Here is a 14,929-nt window from a genome sequence, read left to right as displayed (position 1 = left end):
AGTCTCCTGGGACAGCCAGCCCTCATTAGAAAGCTCATTAGGCCCACGAGAGCCAGAAAGTTCAGAGAAGCATCTGTGGACTGTGTCCCTTCTGAGGTTAAAACAGGAACATTCAAAGGTTTTCAAACATTTGTACAACTCAAAAATGACACCCTCTCTCCACCCAGAGGTCTTTCACTAGACAGATCTATTTATATACAACCAATCTAAGTTGTGGGCATGCTTATTAAATTCCACTGTTCCGAAATAGTCTCTAACCATTCAATAGGAAGTTTTGCTAGAGTTGTTAAAGTCTTTCAAAAACTGAACAATTTTTAAGGATGTCTAAGTTTTTAAGAGTTCCCTGGTGCATTTCTTTACTAAACAAAACAACCATGACACACAACTGTACCTTTCCTTCATCATATACAATGCTACCACCAAGATGTCGCAGAGATTGGACAAGATCAGCATCTGGATGAAGAATAGCTGGTTGAAGCTGAATCCAAACAAGCCAGAGGGGATGCTGGAGGGCAGAGGAAAGTATTTTGAAGAGACTAAGGCCACATTGGAGACTCCTTTGGTTGAAGGTTCACACACACAATTAGGTCAAATCATTTTGTAGTTTAGGAGTGTTCTTGGATTCCCTACTGACACTAAGCTCTCAATTAGCAGCATCCCTGAGTAACACTTTCCATGAGGTCTGGTTGGCTAAGAGTCTGTCTCATCTTGTTGGATGATGACCTGGCCTCAGCTATGCTCATTTTTGTCACCTCTCAGGCCTGGTCTACACTAAGGGGGGGGGGGGGGTCGAACTAAGGTACGCAAGTTCAGCTACGCGAGTAGCGTAGCTGAACTCAAACTACCTTAGTTCGAAGTACTCACCCGTCCAGACGCCGCGGGATTGAAGTCCGCGGCTCCCCTGTCGACTCCGCACCGCCGTTCGTGGTGGTGTAGTTCCGGAGTCGACGGGAGCGCGTTCGGAGTTCGATATATCACGTCTAGATTAGACGTGATATATCAAACTCCGAGAAGTCGAACGCTAGCCACCGACCCGGACGGTAAGTATAGACGTACCCTCAGATGGACTACAGCAATACGATATATCTTGGCATGAAGCCTTCAGCACGTAGGAAATTCCAACTAGTACGGGATGCTGCAGTGTGTTTCACCAGCAACATGGGCTAACAGGAGCATGTTCTCTGCTCACTACTCTGGCTTCCCATAGCACACTGAATCCAGCACACGGTCTTGGTTCTTATTTTCAAGGTGCTCCACGGCCTAGGCCCAGGGTATCTAACAAAGTGCTTAAAGCTCTAGGATGAAGACTGTGGTTGGCAGCTTTGCTCCTTTGGTCCAGTGGAACTCTATAATAAGGGTCAAGATTGTCTGTGCGGGAGACAGGACTTTTTCGGGGGCCCGTCCATGATGGTGGAATGAACTCCTTCAGGAACTAAGGACCATCACAAACCCACCACCTTCCTCTCCAAGTGCAAGGCACAGTTTTTGACCTTGCCATCTATAACAAACACAGAACAACATGTGTATTTAAAAAAAAAATCCTAAGATTGTCCTGAAAAGAATGAGTTCTGGTTGGCCCCTGGCTGCCCGTTCCGGGAGGCTATGGGGATGGTATCCCAGGCAGGATCAAGCCCTGGCTGGCAGCCCCTAGTTCCCAGTGTGTGTCAGGTGCTTTGAACGCTGGTGGGTTTGAACAGTTACTGCAGTTTCTTGGGGCTCTGACTCTCCGCTGTGGAGCAGAGGGCTTTGGGGCTCAGACTGGGTGTCAAAATGGCCACCTCTTAGGCTGGTGGATGCTGTTGGTCACCCTGGCATGTCAAACAAGGTCCTGGCTACATGGGCTGGGTGCATCCCTCCAGCCCAGCCAACAAGGAAGGCAGTCTCAGTGGCAGGCCAGTCTGTGCCTCTGTGGCAAATGTTGTAAATAAAAAGGGTGGAGAATCATGGAATTATATTCCCGTACCAAGTTGCAACATACTTTTAAAACCCCCAAATATTGAGTCATACATTTCTTGCCGCTGCCCAGCCACCTTGCCCACTGCTTGCGTACACAGCTACACACACAGCGTAGAATATCCTGTGCTAAATCCCCTTGTTTGGAAGAGTTAGGAAGCTGGCAGAGGGAACTCATTTCTCATCTGAAAGCGACAGCTCTTGTGAGCATGAATCAGGCGGCAGTAACCAAAGCAGGATGTGTCGGAAGACTGGCTGGAGGCGTTAAAGATGATTCACAGCCACTGACTTACGGCTGGCGCGAGCCACATATTTAAGAGAAACAGTCTCTGCAGATCAGCTCAGGCTTTGCCCGGAAGGTGTGGTATGAACTGCCTATAGCAGGGCGACTCGTTTGACTATAACCTTAGCCAAAGCCTCATGACAATGCTGTAAAGACACTAATTCTATCTGCATTGATGGTATTGCAGTAGATCAAATGGCCCTATACCACCTAGGCCTGGGGCCCACAGAATCTTGCCTCTTCTGCACATTCCCCTGTTGGGAACAGTCTCTTCACACCCCCAAGTGCAGGAACTCCCTATAGCGAAGCAAAGACTCACTGGGGCGGCGCCTCCTGCTGGTCGTCCCGGGAGCGTCCAGCCCGGAGCGCCCTTTGCAGGCCGGTGTCTCACCTGCCGCTGGCCCCCGTGTCCCTCCCGGACCCCGGTGCCCCTCTACGTCAGGGTTCTGCCCCCAGCAGTAATCCACAATCTGGGTCTCCCCACCCAGGGGAACCCCCAACCCTCTATCGGATCCCCACCTTGCCTCAGTGGCTACTGCCAGTCACCATCTAGCCCCCGCTCCCTGGGGCGGACTGCAGTCTGTAAACCACTCATCATCGGCAAGGGGGGTTGGACCAGCTGCCTCTGCCTAGTCCCAGGCTACACTTCTGTAGCCGCAGTACCTTTCCTGGATTTTAGCAAGGCCTGTGGCCTGGGAGGTTTTCAGGCTGGAGCTCCCCAGCTCCTCTGGCCTTCCCCCAGCCCTGCCGCACTCTAGGTACCTGGCTCAGCTCCCAGGCAGCCAGGTCCTTCTCTCTCTACAGCTAGAGAGAGACTCTCTCAGCACCTGCCTCACAGCCATTTTATAGGGCCAGCTGTGGCCTGATGGGGCTTGGCCCCAGCTGTGGCTGCTTCCCCAGTCAGGGTAGCCTTTCACAGCTGCAGCCCTCTCCAGGGCTGTTTTTAACCCCTGTTCTTCAGGAGTGGGGCAGCCGCCCCACTACACTCCCGTTGTGACCAGTCCTGGAGGTGAGGTTCCTTGTGTGCTGACCACACACAACTGCATAATCTGATCATGAATGAGCATTTAGGTGGCTTGGATTTTCTTTGCCAACCCTTCCTCAGCTGCTTTGCCCCTAGATCTAGCATTGTTTCATGTGATCATCGATTTCCAGAGAGCGCCCCATATGATGCTACTTAGTAATGGGCGAACCTCGGAAAATGTAGATGGTGTTTTCCGATGGAATATCCTGGCTCTTTTGTCTGCAAAGGAGTGAGCAGTACTTCCTGCTTCCAGTCGGGTAGGAATTGTCCAGGAATAGACTCTCACTGCTGGATCCAAGCATTGCAGAGATGCATGAAAATGAAAATCCTGGGCCAAAGCCAACTCTGGGATATCAGTGGAAGTTTTGACCACATGTAATTTTTGAACCACAAAGGAGGTTTGGGCATTTGGGGCAAATATTTTTGTTACATCATGCATAGAAAGAAAAAAAATCAGTCTGAAAATACTTTTTTAATTAAGGAAAACAACAGGAACGGACAAAGGTTAAGTCTCCATGGGAGAGCACAGTTTGTGCATCTCCTCTGTTGCAGCAACTGTGAGAACAAAATGGCCACCATATCTGCAAACAGAAAGGGCCCTTTGAAATGTAAAGGCGTAGTGCGACACACACACACAAAATGCAAAAGAGAGCAGAGTTTCAAGCTACATATATTACATCCTGCAGGTTTCTCCTTTCTTTATATAAACTTTTTCCACACACCTGTAATTCTAACACAGTGGTTTGATAGAACTGGAGGAGAGGTGTTAATGGAAATGGGCTGTTTTATTACATCAAGAATTAATTCTCCAGACCTACAGAGGTAAAGCAGAATGAATGCTCCAGCAAACTACAACAGTTATTATGGCACCATGTGTCTACATGGTCTCATGGCATCTCAGGGATCCACATCTGACAGTATCAGTGGTTTGACCGAGTCTTCTACAGAGGACAAATGAAGTCCTCGGTGGACTTCTGTGTCTTTAGGCAAAGTGATCGGTATTAATGACAACTAAGCAACTTCCTTTCAGAGTGGAATGCTCAGTTTGGTAGCTGTCAGTGATACTTTTTTGTGGCACCCAAAAGAGAGATGTTTCTTTCCTCTAGTTGGATCATAAAGCACAATTCTTGTATGTTTAATATTTGCTTCCACTGTGGAAGTGATTTATGAGCTTGTAACAGGCATGTAAAATAATTGGTCATGTGTCTATACTCCAGGTGTCCATCTGAATATAAAACAGACAAGATCCTGATGGTATTATGTGTCCAGCTGCTAAGAGTTTAGCATTAATATACCAAGAGCCAATGCCACAGCTTTATTGCATGCACCCAGCTGAGTTGGAGGGCTGAGTGAAAACTGCCATCATAGAGTGAACGGAGGATGGCGTGGTCAGGAGAGGGTCTATTTCCTTTGTTCCAAAATCCCAGTTAGGAACATAAGAACATAACATAAGAATGGCCATACTGAGTCAGACCAAAGGTCCAACTAGCCCAGTATCCCATCTGCCAACAGTGGCCAATGCCAGGTGCCCCACAGGGAATGAACAGAACAGGGAATCATCAAGTGATCCATCCCCTGTCGCCCATTCCCAGCTTCTGGCAAACAGAAGCTAGGGACACAATCCCTGCTCATCCTGGCTAATAGCCATTGATGGACCTATCTTCCAGAAACTTATCTAGTTCTTTTTTGAACCCTGTTAGACGTGGCCTTCACAACATCCTCTGGCAAAGGGTTCCACAGGTTGACTGTGCATTGTGTGAAGAATTGATAGGGAATCTTTCCTGGGCAAGGCTGTAGCTTCCTCATAATTCACCCTCAAGAATCCCTCTTCCACTCTGGCATTTACAAGTATTTATGGACTACTAAAGCTATGTCTACTCAAGTCCTTTTGTAGGTATAATTTATGTCACTCGGGGGTGTGAAAAACCACCTCCCTGAGTGACATAAGTTACACAACAGAAGCACTGGTATGGACAGCACTATGTCGGTGGGAGATGCTCTCCGGCCAACACAGCTGCCGCAACTCATTGGGGGTGGTTTAATTATGTTGATGAGAGAGGTCAGTCCTGTCAGCATAGAACAGCTATATGGGAGACCTTACAGCGGCACAGCTGCATCAGTACAGATGTGCCACTGTAAGGTCTCCAGTGTAGACCTAAGTCCAGAGTGTGTCTGGACAACATTTCCCAAATGTGGATTTTTGTTTAATGAATATTTTATCAACATTTTGAATGTTGACCTTAGATGTGTATCTGTTATGGGGGTGGGGTGGGGCAGAAAGTGTTCTGTCTATGTATATTCTTGTAATATTTACAATATTTATTTTTTTTCAAATGGGGGAACCTTTTTTGACATCTTTGCTAAGCCACCTCTCATTCCTCAAGCAGTTCTCATCCTCAGTCAGCCATTGCTCATCCAGATACATATATATTTTAGCAATATTATAAGGATGGCTGGTCAATAAATGTCATTATTTTTTGTCAGGGGAAGGAGGATTTTAAAACTTTTTTTTAATTTCCTGCAAAAAGAAAAATAATTTTTGACCAGAAATAACTCCCCAAATGGAACACAAGATTCTTCTGTTTCTCATCAAAGCTTCAAGTTTTTGAAAGGAACACACATTTTCTCATGAATATGTTCAGTTAAAAAGGCATGTTCCATCAAAAACAATATTTCAATGGGAAATTTTGGAACACCTCCCAGGATACACTTACGTATATTTAGAAATTTGCTCTTTCCATGTGAATCAATCCCTCCTCATCTCTTTGCAACTTTTTGATCATCTCTTCTGAATCCTAGTTTAGTCAATATCTTTCTAGTGATCAGCTGACCTGAATGAAGCAGAATATCCCTAGGTGGATGGCTGGATAGACAGATGTGCGTTAGACATGGGGCTGAGATTCCCAACCTAGAGATGAATGGTTCAACACCTCCAGCTGCCTCTCCACTGAGTCCTCCCAGCTCTTGCACCTCCAGCTAATTAGAAAGAAGAGAGACTTTTCCATCTTAGCTACTCTTGTCTTCTTCAATCGCTTCCCCTTTCTTCAGCAGCATGGTGCAGGAGGGGAGAGCGGGGCTATAAGGGGCATGGATGGGAGGGGGCAACCTTTACCTTGAAATTTAATCTGATTTTTAGCTAAGTAGCTTAAACAAGCTGCATCTACTGGGGGTACCTCCTTCCACTGAGGGCCAGATCTTGACAAAACGTATTCATGCAAATCCAATGGGACTGCCCATGTGAATGACTGCAGGATCAGGCCCTTAATTATAACCATCCGGCCTTCCCGGCTCTGCTGCTCTCCCCCAGCTCCACTGATAGATAGTATCTAAACCATCTGGGGGAATTTCTTATTCTTCCCCCACCCACACTGAACACACCACCTTCACCCTCCTCTGGAAGGCATAAAAGCTTCAGAAATCAGGCTGTTCATCTGATGTTTCAAAACTCCCCGTAAGTGTAATAGGTAACCAAGCAGGAATCTCTCTCTGTGTTGGACTGATCTGGGCTATGTCTCTCACACACCTTTTGATCTTCAATGCAGCCCAGGTCCTGACTGTCAAAAAAAAAAGCAAGCTCCTCTCATGATCCACATGCATGGTGGTGTATTATGTCAGCTAATGATTCAGTGCAGGAAATTGCTATTGACAACTAATCTCAGCTGTCCCAAGCCAGCTGTTAAATATACCATAGTCTCCAACTCCAAGAAAACGTTTTTTAAAAAACTAGTTAAGGCTTGTACAGTGCTTTGAAGATGTAAAATGATTTCCAGTATAAGCCGTAAGTATGTTTTAATGTCTTAGTTACAGGTAAAACATGATTCTCTGAACCCTGAATAGCCACATTCCCATATTACATGAAATTCATATTGAAACCAAAGCTACCTTGAGAAAATCACCATCTGTCTGGTTACAGAACCTCCCCCTGCACCTCACCATGTGAAAACCTCTCCAATACCTATGGATAAATCCAGTCAACAGCTCTGGGAGTCAAGGTACCACACCGTTATCTGGATGGGAACTGAGCTGCAGAGAGATGATGTGACATGGTCAGTCATCTGTGACTGAGTCAAGCATTAAAGCCACAGTAAAGTCTAAGGACCTGTCTACACTGGCAAGTTTCTGCACAGTACAGCAGCTCTCTGAGCTGTAACTCCCGAGGTGTTCACACTGCCAAGCCACTTAGTGAGCAGAAACTGCGCAGTTGTAGCATTCTAAAAAAACCATCTTCTTTGGCCATCAGTTTGAACTCTACTGTCCTGCCCTCAGGTGACCAACCATCAGCCCCACCCCATACATTCCTTTGCCAATTTGAAAGTCCCCTTCCTGTTTGCTTGGTGATGTGTGCAGTGGTCTCAACGCATCTTTCCAGGTGGCCATGCCTGCCCCACGCACCAGGCGATCCCCCGCTTGGAGCAGCGCCGAGCTGCTGGACCTCATCAGTATTTGGGGAGTGGAGGCTGCGCTCCAACCATAGGAATTATGATACCTATGGACAGATTTCACAATGCATGATAGAAAGGGGCCATGACCGAGGCACGTTGCAGTGAGGGTCAAAGTGAAGGAGCTGCGGAACGCCTACCACAAAGCATGGGAGGCAAATTGCCACTCCAGTGCTGCGCCCACGAGCTGCCGGTTCTACAAAGAGCTGGATGCGATATTCGGTGGCGACCCCACCTCCACTGCGGAAGGCCCCCGTGGATACTTCATTGGCTCATGTGCCAGTCAAGAGTGGACTGAGCCAGGAGGAGGAAATCTTGGATGAAGAAGGACTCAGAGGCAGAGGATGGCTCGGAGGTCAGAGATGCATGCAGTCAGGAGCTCTTTTCTACCCCGGAGGAGCCTAGCTAGTCACAGCAGTCGGAGCTTGGTGAAACTCAAACAGGAGAGGAGGCCCCTGGTAAGTGGATCTAAGATTGGGAATTGCTGAAGCGAGTTGTTGGGGGCAGGAGGGTTGCAGAAAGCAGGCTTGTCTCCCACCGCATGCCTATTCTGAGCAGCAGACCAGGGTGTTGATAGACTCCATCACTTCATGGGAATCTCCCTCAGAGATCTCCAGGAAACTCTCATGGAGATAGAATCATAAAATATCAGGGCTGGAAGGGACCTCAGGAGGTATCTAGTCCAACTCTCTGCTCAAAGCAGGACCAATCCCCAGACAGATTTTTGCCCCAGATCCCTAAATGGTCCCCTCCAGGATTGAACTCACAACCCTGGGCTTAGGAGGCTAATGCTTAAACATTGAGCTATCTCCCCTCCCAGATACTAGGCAAGCCACTGCTGCAGGTTCCTCTGCAGAACTGCTTTGTTTCTTTAACGGTAACTTTCCCACGCCACTTTGCCGTCACGGGGCAGGGGGAGGGAGGGACACCATTGCTGCTCACAGGCAAGCTGCAGAAGGGGGAGGGGGAAGCCGTTGGAAAAAAAAAAGACTCTTGATTTCCTGCTCACCATCAGCAGGATATCCTGGAAAGTGTGGGGACAGGAATGAATATCAGCCTCCCCCTCCACAGTACTGGCTCTCCCCAAGAGCCATATGCCCAGTGTACAGCAGGGTCCAGGAAGAATGATTCACCCTGCCCCTGTGGCTACTCACCATTCTGGGGGTCTCCTGGCTCATGTGTGCTTGCCTGGGGTCAGCCAGTTAGTGACGGGTGCGTGAATACGGGCTGTGGTTTAAAGCACTGAATCAGCGTTGTCTGTCAAAGTGGGTATTCACCCACAAAGCTTTAAATAAATAGATATATAGCTATGGAACTGGAAAGAGAGAAGGGTCATCAAGTCCAGCAGCCCCCTCCTTCTCACACTGACTTTTTGCCAGGCCCCCCCAGAGATTGAACTCACACAAATCTTGGGTTTGGCCAAAGCTCAAACCACCACTCCACTACACTCAGCTGTTAGTCTATAAGTCTATAAGATGCCACAGGACTGTCTGTTGCATTTTACAGCTCCAGACTAACCTCTCTGACTGATGAGTCCTCCCCTGCATATGTATACCAGTCACCTCCTAGCATTACAAGCACTGCAATCCTGAACATAGCAGCAAATATTTGTGGCTTTCAGCTCCAAATTGGTACCTCAAGTCATCCCTAATCTTCATGTCCCCGTGCTTTGCCCCTCTAATAGCCCTGGTCTCTGGCTGTTCAAACTCAGCCTCCAGGTGCTGAGCCTCTGCCATCCAGCCTTGAGTGAAGCTTTCACCTTTCCCTTCACAAATATTATGGAGCATACAGCACGCAGCTATAAGCATAGGAATATTGTCATTGACCATGTCCAGCTTCCCATACAGGCATCGTCAGCGGGCTTTTAAAGGCCAAATGCACACTCAACGGTCATTCTGCACTTGCTCAGCCTGTTGTTGAACCACTCCTTGCTGCTGTCAAGTTGCCTCGTGTATGGCTTCATAAACCACAGCATTAAGGGGTAGGCAGGGTCTCCCAGGATCACAGTGGGCATTTCGACTTCCCCTATGGTGATCTTCTGGTCCAGGAAGAAGACCCCTTCTTGCAGCTTCTTGAACAGGTCAGTGTTCTTAAACATGCACGTGTCATGAACCTTTCTGGACCAGCCTGCATTAATGTCCGTGAAATGCCCACAGTGATCCACAAGTGCCTGGAGAACCACTGAGAAATACCCCTTGTGATTAATGTAGTCAGTGGCCAGGCGGCCTGGTGCCAGAATTGGAATGTGTGTGCCATCTATCGCCCCTCCACAGTTAGGGAAACCCATTTGTGCAAAGCCATCCACAATGTCACACACATTGCTCAGAGTCATGATCTTTCAGAGCAGGATGCGATTGATGGCCCTGCACACTTCCATCAACATGAGTCCAATGGTCGACTTTCCCACTCCAAACTGGTTAGCGACCTATCAGTAGCAGTCTGGAGTAGCCAGCTTCCACAGTGCAATTGCCTTGTGCTTCTCCAGCGACAGAGCAGCTCTCATTCTCGTGTCCCTGGGCCGCAGGGCTGGGGCGAGCTCATCACACAGTCCCATGAATGTGGCTTTCCTCATGCAAAAGTTCTGCAGCCGCTGCTCGTCATCCCAGATATGCATCACAATGTCATCCCACCGCTCAGTGCTTGTTTCCTGAGCCCAAAAGTGGTGTTACACTGTGGTCAGCACCTCAGTGAATGCCACAAGCAATCTTGTGTCGTAGCTATTTCACACGGCGAGATCAATGTCAAACTCCTCTTGCTTTTGTAGTTTAAGGAATAACTTCACTGCCACTTGTGACGGGTTGGTCAGAGCGATCAGCATAATGGTCAGCAGTTCGGGATCCATTCCTGCAGTCTGAAAGGGCGCGGAGTATACAAACCGTTGAAAGATGGTGCCAAATGTGGACAGAAGCACAGGGATTGCTGCGATACAAAGCAATGGATCACTAAGGGGAGATATAAATGAGGTCTATAAAACCATGACTGGTGTGGAGAAAGTAGATAAGGAAGTGTTGTTTACTACTTCTCATAACACAAGAACTAGGGCTCACCAAATGAAATGAATAGGCAGCAGGTTTAAAACAAATAAAAGGAAGTATTTATTCACACAACGCACAGTCAACCCATGGAACAACTTGCCAGAGGATGTTGTGAAGGCCAAGACCATAACAGGGTTCAAAAAAGAACTAGATAAATTCACAGAGGACAGGTCCATCAATGGCTATTAGCCAGGATGGCCAGGAATGGTGTCCCTAGCCTCTGTTTGCCAGATACTGGGAATAAGCAACAGGATGGATCACTTGATGATTCCCTGTTCTGTTCATTCCCTCTAGGGCACCTGACATTGGCCACTGCAGGAGACAGGATACTGGGCTAGATGGACCCTTGGTCTGACCTAGTAGGGCCATTCTTATGTTCTTATCACTGGGCATTGGGACGGGACCCAGGATGCCCCGCGACCCCCTCCTCCTTCCCACAAGTCTTAGCGGCAAAAGAGAAAGAGTTGCTTGGTGGGATAGCTGCCCAGAGTGCACAGCTCCAAATAACGCTGCAAATGCCGCAAGTGTGAACACGCTATGGCGCCGGCAGCTGTCAGTGTGAACACACAACAGCGGTTTTCCTTCTGTGCTCTCTGAGCAGCGCTGTAACTGCCGGCGTTGTAACTTTGCCAGTGAGTAACTTTGCCCTTAGTCAGGTGGCTTAACCACAGGCTATCCTTCGTCTCCAAGGACATTGCTCAAAACAAGGCCGAGGCATTAATTCAGCAAAGCACTTAAGCACGTGCTAAAAGCTAAACACGTGGCTGAATCAGGAGCTACGTTATTTGGTGCCAATTATTTGCCCAGCTCTGTCTCTGAGCCATCTAATCCTACTCTACTGCCCACGAACACCTGCAAAGCATCCACTGCATTGTCCATATAGCTCTGAGGCCGCACAATACCCCAACCTCCTGTGCAAAACATCTAAAGCCTTCCGCACGAGGCATCCGCTTGAAAAGCTGCCCGGCTCGTGCTTGCTTTGTTTCCTTACCCGTGCCCACATTGATATAAATGATGGGTTTGCTACAGGCATGCTGTAACTCTGGTGAGCGAATCCCTAGAAATAACACAATTTAGCCGTGGGAGGTCTGGGGTTTGAGCGGAGTGAATAAACATGCAAGGACTGAGAGCTGCTATGCTGTCCAAGGAAAATCAAACATAAATAAAGCTTTCCAGCCAAGAGGTGCTTATTGATATCAGGCTGGCTGCATATTTCCTGATGCAACAGATGGGATGGAAAGGGATTATTATTATTATTTTTTTTTTGACACCACCGGGCCCCTCTCTTGAAAGTCACAGGATGACAAAACCTTTTCTTTGCTTGAACTAAGGTGCGGGCTGCCCTCTGCATAATGACCTCTCCTGGAACTCGAACGAACTGCCACAGTGCTGGAGGTTCCACTTTGGGCAGGGTGATTCATGCTTCAATAAATTCAATTTCAACAAGGCATAATTATGGTGAGTCACATAATCACAGATTAATCACGGCACCTCCCATTTAGCAGTCAAAACAGTTGAGGGATCCAAAGAGGCTGTTTGCTGCCCCTGCAAATGATGAAGAGGGGCAAGATTTCTAATGGCTTGGCCCTGCTTTGGTGCTTCTGCGTGTGTGGGTCTCCAGAGTTCTTCAGGAAGGGCCGTCTCTGGGTTGCAGGTAAATGCGTGTTTCATGCCCTAGCATGGACTTCCCCTGTTGCTGTCTGCTTGAGGCCTGAATCTGAGACACACTGAACAGCACAAACCCAGTGACCTCAGCAAGGACCCCAGCGTCTCCTGCTCAGTGCTGATCACCCTTGGACTTCAGGGACGATGCTCAGCACCTTGCCTGACTGGGTAACATTAAAACTCAAGCACTGTGAGTTCTTCTTCAGTCCTACTTTTCCAGGACTGCTCCCTAGGTCTTCATCACTGCTTGCTTGGGTGCATCAAAAGTGACCGGGCCACCAGACATGATAACCAGGCAGTGGACTTCAGTGCTGGACTCCCGCACAGCTGTGATGCAAGCCAGTACCCTCACAGTCCATAGGAAACAGCCTTAGGTGGTCATTCATAAGGAAAAGCAGCAAAGAATCCTGTGGCACCTTATAGACTAACAGATGTTTTGGAGCATGAGCTTTCGTGGGTGAATACAACGAAGTGGGTATTCACCCACGAAAGCTCATGCTCCAAAACGTCTGTTAGTCTATAAGGTGCCACAGGACTCTTTGCTGCTTTTACAGATCCAGACTAACACGGCTACCCCTCTGATATTCATAAGGAAGTCTCTATAGTCCACCGACATAGCAAGAGCCCATGCTCAGATCATTGCAGCTGGATGTCACTCTTTGCCTCCCTTTTACACTTGCCACAAACACGAACAGGTAAATTCCACCTTTGTGATCAGGGAATTTGCAGCTGACCTTTACCATCCACTGGGTAAGGATGTGTTTCCATATGCTGCAACCCAACTCATTCTATGCAACCGGCTCAGCTTGCACTGCAGATGCATTAATTAATGGAATAGTTTTTCTTTACATGCCTCACAGTTGTCCAAAGTGATCCAAAAAGCTGTTGGGGGGTGGGGAGGAGGGGGAGCTGAGAGAGGGCTGACCAGAGGAGGTTGGTTCTTTGATGTTAAGCTTTATTCCAAAACCAATCTGTATTAAAACTTCACAAGCTGCAGTTTACATCCCTGTGTATGCTGTGAGTTTTCCCTAGATTTCAATTTTGTTTCAAAACTTGGCTGTGGGATCTGGGAAGTGGGTGGGGGTGTTGATGGAGATGACTGCAAAGTAACGTTGTCAGCAAACTCATAAAAACCTTCGAATAAAAGCTTTCAATGGCAAAGACAAGATTCCTTTCATCTCTCCCCCCTTTCAGAACTTGATTCTTTATTCATTTTTGCAACAACAGATTAACTTGTTCCAAGGCACAAAGAAATATTCCTGCTGCATGACACAACCATTAGAAATCCACCTCTCTGCCCCTGGAAGGTTACAAAGGTTCTAACAAAATAAACAGGACTCCACACCAACCAGTCAGGGCCAAATTGTGGTGGTGCTGGGGAGATGTGTAAAGACAGGGGGGGCTCTGCACTAGCCACAATTCCCTGCAGCATTGCAAAGGGTTACATGTTACTAAGTGTGTGTGTGTGTGTGTGTGTGTGATCCCTCTTTCTTAAGTGGATGATCAACAGCGTTATCTTTGCAGTTGAACAGTTTTTATATGGGGGTCAATTGGAAATAGGGGGCTGTCTTGCCATGCCCCAGTTTGAATTTAGTGTTACTGAGGTTGTCAGCTCTTTTTGTTCTGTGGTTGTACAGCTCCTGGCACAGCGGGGTCATGATCCATGACCCCAAGACCAATCAATAACAACATCACATGTCACTGTCCACAGTTGCCCTGATCTTTCAGAGATGGCATTCTTGTGTAGTCTGCATTAGGTCCCATCACGACAGGCCCTTTAAACCAGAAAGACTGATTCCAATGGGAAGTTTCTGACTAACTGCTCGCTGCACTGCCGGCAGTTAGGCAGGCCACTGACTCATCCCCAGAAAACAGGGCTGTCCCTGCTTCTGCTGCGTGACCCAGCCCCCTTCAGTGTGGCCCTTGCAAGCACGGTGCAAAATGTTGCCCCCTGTGCACCCGTGGTGATATCGAACAAAATCATGTCTAGTTTTATATCGATACCGGACAGGGACAAACCTTAAATATAACAGAACTGACTGGCTTAAAACCGGGCAAATGACCAGCCTACCCACAGCAAGACAGGAGTGGGGGTTTGATCTGAGCATTGTCATAGAATCAGAATATCAGGGTTGGAAGGGACCTCAGGAGGTATCTAGTCCAACCCCCTGCTCCAAGCAGGACCAATCCCCAACTAAATCATCGCAAGCCCAAGAGTCACATCTGTTCCATGGATTGTGTCTTTATCCACAGCCCCCGAAGATTACTCACAACAAGCTTATTAAACTCTCACATGCACAGGAAGATATGCCACCCAGCACGAGGCTGTACGCTGACATCCCTGCTTTAATGGCATCTGAGCTGCAGATACAAAGGCACAGTTCCAGGAATGGTGGTGCAACTCCAGCCAACTCATCTGTTTTCCATTGCAGATGGTGCCAGGATGGGATATCTCCAACAAAAACGCTGGTGCTGCAAGGAGGTGATAGTGGTAAATTCAGTAGATGGAGCTGTTTTCCCTGCATTAATA

The sequence above is a fragment of the Mauremys reevesii genome, linkage group 11, assembly GCF_016161935.1.
Source record: "Mauremys reevesii isolate NIE-2019 linkage group 11, ASM1616193v1, whole genome shotgun sequence".
Lineage (NCBI taxonomy): Eukaryota > Metazoa > Chordata > Testudines > Geoemydidae > Mauremys > Mauremys reevesii.
Note: the sequence above shows the minus strand (reverse complement) of the source record.